Source organism: Phasianus colchicus, chromosome 1 (genome assembly GCF_987193195.1).
Source record: "Phasianus colchicus chromosome 1, bPhaCol1.hap1.1, whole genome shotgun sequence".
Lineage (NCBI taxonomy): Eukaryota > Metazoa > Chordata > Aves > Galliformes > Phasianidae > Phasianus > Phasianus colchicus.
Genome location: NC_143436.1, coordinates 20842723 through 20849182, shown reverse-complemented (window position 1 = coordinate 20849182; position 6460 = coordinate 20842723).

Sequence of the window (6460 nt, the reverse complement as noted above, 5' to 3'; positions counted from 1 at the left end):
ATTTTCGTCTTTGCCTTGAAATTTCCTTTTTCCCACTCGCTGTGAACAATAGTGTGATCCTGTTTGTTATTCAAGTTTAATTACTCAAGTTTAAATAACGGACGCGAACTTAAAATAATGCTTCCATGTAGGGGTCCCTCCATCCAGGCGGGGATAAAATAAGCACGGCAAGAGGGATGTCCTGATGGTGACAGCCCTGATGAAGGAGCCCAGACAGCAGTGAAGAGCTCCGAGGGTGGGAAGGGAGAACTGTCACCATTGCTTGCTTCGTTTTCCTACTTCTCACTCTCCATCTGCTCTATGGCAGCAGAGGCAGCCTGAGGACCAAACTCATTATCTGCCTTGTGGGCAGAAGGCAGAGAAAACATACCACCCTTCTCCCCCCTTGCCCAGGTACAGCAGGTGCCTGGACAGAGTTCCTGGTCACCAGCAGTGTCCTTGGCAGCAGTGTGGGCAGGGCAAGCTGGGAAGCAGAGCAGTGAGGATCTTGCTGCAGTGAACTCCAGAGGGGAGTTTCCTACCTGAGATGCAGGGTGGATGTGCTAGATTCTCCTTCCGTGGCTATATTTGGGCTATGCATGCATTTTATAAGCCTCTGAAGTACAGGCTTTACATTCCGACAACAAAGAACTTAAAAGTTGTGCGCCTTTTCCACCTATTACAGTGCTGTCAGTGGGACCATGCTGAGCAAGGAGGACTGACAGCCTGAGCTGGTATGGTGAAACAGCAGAATTTTGCTCAGACTTTCAGCACTGTGATTGTTTCATCACACTTTTCTCTGCTGTTGACAGTCTTGTCCTGTTTGTTGAAGTGTTGCTGAAAGACTACTTTCCTAATCCTTGCTTTGTAATCTCCTTTTCAAATCCTCTCTTTTGCTTGTCCAATTACTTAAAACAAGCTGCTTACTTCTTGTTTTCCAATCTCTATTGTTTCTCCTTATTTCTTCCCCTGCCTAAGCCCTTTCTCCTTGTCTGCAATTGAGATGTTGATTCTGGATACTTGCTCATGTTTTTGCCTGAGGAAGTAGTACCAGCCTCAAGATGCACCTCTGAGGAAGCCCAGTGTAAACATCTGTACAATAGGAGCAGCCATACTGGGTCCATCTAGTCCCATATTGTGTCTGCTAGGGTGGCTATAACAGGGCAATGTGAAAATGAGGCAGTGTGTGTTGATAACCTTTTCCTTAGCACGACTCAGCTTCCAGCTGTGCTCAGGGAATTTTTGTGACAATGTAATAACTTCCAAAGAGTCCATTCTCAGTGTATTTCTTTTCTCCCCTTGGGACTGTGCAAAATTCTGGTATCCACAACATCCTTTATTAAGGAATTCCACAGGTTTATAACCTGCTGTATGAAAAACAAATTCTTTTGTTTGTTTTCAGCACTGTTTAATCTGATGGCCCCTAGTTATGGAAAAGTATTTGGCTCAGTTCCCATCCACCTTTTCCATAGCACAGATGCTTTTGTAGACATGTTAAATCTTTCCCCCAAATCATATCTAGTTCCACGTTTAATATGCAAGGAGTCCTGCTCCTGTAGAAAAATAACTGTAAATCAGTCAAACCGTTTTAAAAATAAACATGATGTCCATGAATAATGTAAGTTTCTCTTCTGAAGCTTTCTTCATGATAATAACATTATTTGATTTAATCATATTGATTCTGTATTCTTGCTTGGCAAGGTAATAATGTCTCTATCGCAAGTAAAGAGGTAGTCAAAATGGAACAGTGCTGTCAAACAAAAACATGAGGATAAACAGAAACCCACAGTAGGGTAGAGAATGAGATGTTGAAAGAACTACCAGTATGTTTTTTGACAGACAGTGTGGCCAAGTTTCTCATGCTGGTTTGTGTGCTACTGGATAATCCAGACAATGATCAGGCTGTGATAAAAATCCTGTGCTAATAAATATTTCACAGGCTGCTGGCAGGGTCACAATTTGATTTACAGATCAAAGTGGAAAGCCTTGTGAATGAATTCTAATTAATTCTAACAAAAGATCAAAAAAGGATTATTATTTTGTAGACGCAGTTGGAATAAATCGCTTGGTATTACCATTCAGAATTGCTTCTTGAAGGTAAAGTGTGTGACCTTTTATAATCTTCATTTTTTTAAGTTCTGAAAGTTCAGAAGTTTAAAAGAAAATGAGTAACGGTGGGGGATTGATGGCAAATTCTGACAGGGAGACCTGTAGCTTCCAGAAGTACTTACCCTCTCAGAAGAGGTAACACTACCTCTGAATGCAGTGTGAGATGTGTCTGTTCAAACTTGAAGGCATCTGAGCTAGATATTGCAGAGTATGTTCTGAATCAGTAGAAGGAAGAGAAATAAGTAATGTAGCAGTGCAGTTAATGTGACCAAATGCAGATGTCTTTTTCAAGATGAGATGAATCACTTCCACACTATAGATGTCTGCAGTTTACACATGAAGCCCACTCACTGTTACAGTTCAGCTTGGCCCAGCTCAGCCATTTTCTCAGCCCTTGTCAGTTCCTAATCACTTGGGAATTTCTGTCTTTTTATCTGGTGGTTTTAACATCACTCATGCTGCCAGGACTCTTTCACTCATTCCCTCAGGGTATCTTCACAGAAAGGTTGAGTCTTCTTGGTAGCACAGGAAAGGAGCAGTAGGACTGGGAGGGAACTGTGGGGCATTTCTTCAGCCACAGCCCCATCAGCCCACTTTGGGAATCGCACAGCTAACCTCGCAGCAGCACGGGACCAGCTGCTCCTGTGATGCAGAGATGCTTGCGTTGGGGTTGCAGGTAATGCTACTGCAGCTCTGTGTGAGCGCCGGTCATTCTGTGATTGCAGTGCAGATGCACCCAGCGAGACAAGGCAACATAAAGTAGCCAGTGGGGACTGGCAGTTGGCAGTGGCTTGTGATAGTGGGTTTTAGCACAGAGGTGAGACTTTTGGCAGTAAAGTAAAGTGAGAGGCCAGATGATAGTGAAGAATGGCAACTGGCAGTGCAGCCTGGCTGTGGCTGCTGGCACTAAATGAGGCTTTGGCGGTAAGAGGAGGCTGTGTGCTCCCTGTCAAGAAAAAGTGACTTAACAGTAAGATGTAATGCCTTTGCTGACATTGGTGAAGTATTTTTTGCAGCAATGCACATCTCCTTGCTAATGGGTCTCACTCAACTGGACTTTAAAAGTTTGTGCTCTCTGTGCTATGCTGTATTTCTCAAGCACTAGGGTGTGATCAAAAAGCAAATTTAGCTCCTTTTCATTCAGGTCTGAAGAGCTTATACAGCCAGACTTGTTAAAATGATTGGAGAAGCACTGCTGAATCCGGGTCCCTTTCCTGATTGTTGAGCAATGGTCATACATTAAGCAGAAGAGGATGGTGCAGGTGATGGGAGCTCATGCTGACCCTGTAGGCTTGGCAGGTGACAGCAGTGTGAGGCTGGCTGGCTGCTCACCCCTCCTGCTGCTGCTGCTTCAGCTTCTCCCTTCTGTGCAGAAGAAGTGATTGGTGCAGGAGGTTGTTCTATGGCCTGGGTTCTCTCTGCCTGCTACCTGCCTTGTTCTGCCTGCTGGCCCATCAGCAAGCACCCGTTTCTGCCTTCTTTATGTCTGTCCTTTTTTGTGTCCCTTTGTGCCAAGAAAGACCTGTAGTGAGGCTTTAAAGTAGAGAGACATCCTCTTAGCTATGTGTGCACTGTCTGCTTGTCCTGTGCAGGGATCCTCTGATGTAGAAACCGTGGCATGAGCAGGAGCATGTTGTGAGCAAGAGGCCCTGCTCAAACCCTGGGATTTAACATCAGCTTAAGCCTTCCAGGGGAGCCAGAGTGCTGACTGCAACTAGCCATTCAAGGGCAGAGATACTGTGTGAGCACAAAATGGGTTTGCTGTGATGTGCAGGCTGTCTCTGCATGAAGTGAGAAACTGCTTGACTTAATCAGAGTTATTCAGGGAAGTCAAGGCTAAAGAAAAAACTGTTTAGGAAGCACGTTTAGAAATACATTTCAGTATTGACTCAGTAAAATTGGGACCAATAAAGAAAACTTAGGAGCTGGTTTTTAAGTAGGTCCCATTTTTCTGGGAGATGAGAGGCTGGTGAACAGCCCTACAGATAGGGATCTGAGGGTTCCAGTTGCCATCGAGCTGAACAGGGGCCAGCATTGTGCCCTGGCAGCCAAAGGGCCAACCGTGCCATGGGGTTCAGCAGGCCCAGTGCTGCCAGCTGGACGGAGGACAGGTTGTCCCACTCTGCTCTGTGCTGTGCGGCCTCACTTTGAGCACTGGATGCAGTTATCCAAAGGAGGGCTATGAAGGTAGTAAAGAGTCTAGAGGGGAAGATGTTTGAGGAGCAGCTGACCTGTGGCCCCAGGCTGCTCAGGATGCTGGAGATTGTACTTCTGGGACAACCCACTGGACCCTCGTCATGTCTGTGTCCAAAAGACTTTGTATGGAAGGGTGGAGTGAAAAGGGATGTGCTTGTAGCCTACTACTGAGTTGGAAGTGAAAGCAATTGTAATGTAGTAGAGCCTGTATATGATTTGTTCATGGTTTATATACGATTTATACTTTTTCTTCATAGGAACACAATTGTGGATTACTACTACTAGTGCTAACAGGCAGTAGAATTGTAACTCAGCATTGATTGTTTGTAGTGATACATCTGTGAATGAATGCTACTAAAATAAGTTGTGTTTTTCATTAGCCAATAAAGGTACTATCAGTCTCTTTGCTCAGTCAGTAAGCACCGTAACTATCAATCAGCCATGTCTCAAGTCTCCGATCTAACGGGGAAGAGTCAGACACATAATTTGCTTTAGTCATTATTTGAAAAGCTATTATATGTGCTCCAAGCTAAAAAGGTTTTATTTTCCAAATCCTTCCCAACTAGTTATTTACAGCCAGCAAGAAGATGCAACAAGGAGTACTTCTGTGTCCTGCGATGTGAGACTTCATGCTTCTGTTGTAATATCATTATGGTGTTATAGTTGTGGAATCAAGAGAGCTCACAGTGGTGCAAGCCAAAAGGCTGCACAGGGTCTAAACGTGGGACTTTTGTGGTGGCTCAACACTGTAGTTGAAGACGTTGGAAAACCCAGAGGTTTTCTTGCCTCTTACAAGGTGCTGGAATGCTTCTGTAGCAGAGACCACAGCTACATGCAGGTTGCTTATTGCAGGCAGTGCACAGGGTTACTACAAAGGCCGGGCATGATAGTGCTTGCGACCTGGCACTGAGATTAAGGATACATTTAGACAAAACCCACTGAAATAGAGAAACTGAGACCAAGGGAAAAAAACATGTTAAAAATCTGTTTGAATTTAATTCTGACATTTTTTATGACTTCAGAGGAGACTAGAGATGTAAGTGTATTGCTTATTCAGTTGATGCTGTCTTTCTGCTTGCTTCTTTTGGTGTTGTTTCTTGTTTTATTCTCCTCCTTCACATTTTCACATTCTGACAACAGAAAGCAAAGCACAGATTTACCTGCTTTGCTCAGTACAGACTGCAATCAGCAACATTCTTTCAAACTCCGGTATGAAGCTTGCAAAGCAAATGCTTCATCCTGCCAGGCAGTGGTATTATCTATCACATGGAAGGCTGTTATAATTCCAGTTCAGCGTAGCCAGGAGCTTTTAAAGTTGAAGTAAACTCATAATGCAAATTAACAAGGAAGTACAGATGAGATGATGGTTTTTTTTTTTTTTTTTTTTTTTTTTTTTTGTTGTTGTTGTTTTTAATTAAACTTGATTGAAGGTTTAAGAGCTGATTCCTGCTGCTAGTCCTGCGTGTTCAAGCATTGCAAACTAAAATACATGAATGTCATTTGGAGGAAGGAGCAAAAATCTCCAGGACTCATCTCACTGTGCTGCACACAGTTCCCTGGTTGCTGATTGCCTCTCTCTGATCCCATTAATCTTGCACTCTGCTGCACATTGGCTCTGCTTCAGCAGGACGGATGGAGAACAACAGTGTTGTAGCTGATTCTGTAGCATGATTAGGCATTTTACTGAGAAGTACATATTCAAATTCTTTAGGCTGAAGAGGGCCTAAAACACCAATTTCTCACTTCCCAGGGAAGTGTTCTAGCCCCTATGATATCATGTTGTCTGGTATAGAGTATTGGAACTGCATTAAAGAAAAACAAAGGAAAACACTAATGCTGTGAACTTACAGTTGCTCAAAGCATTCATTTATGCTCAATTATCAACTTGCTATTTCCATGCCTTCAAACAGATGGTACATTAAGAATAAGGAAGATTTTAACCCTACATCTTGGCATACAGAAACAGTACAGCAGAGATTCCTTTTCATGCACGTTTATTAAGGAATTCTAGCTGGATGGGGTTTGCAGGGAGCTCTGAGATCTGCAGGATAGGCTTGTGCTGCCAGCAACCTGAACATACTGCTGCTCCCCTGGAGAAGGAGTAGGGGGGGCTGTGGAAGATACTGCCGCAGAGGCAAAAGGCTGAGGCCGTGTTCAAGGAGGTGGAGAAATGCAG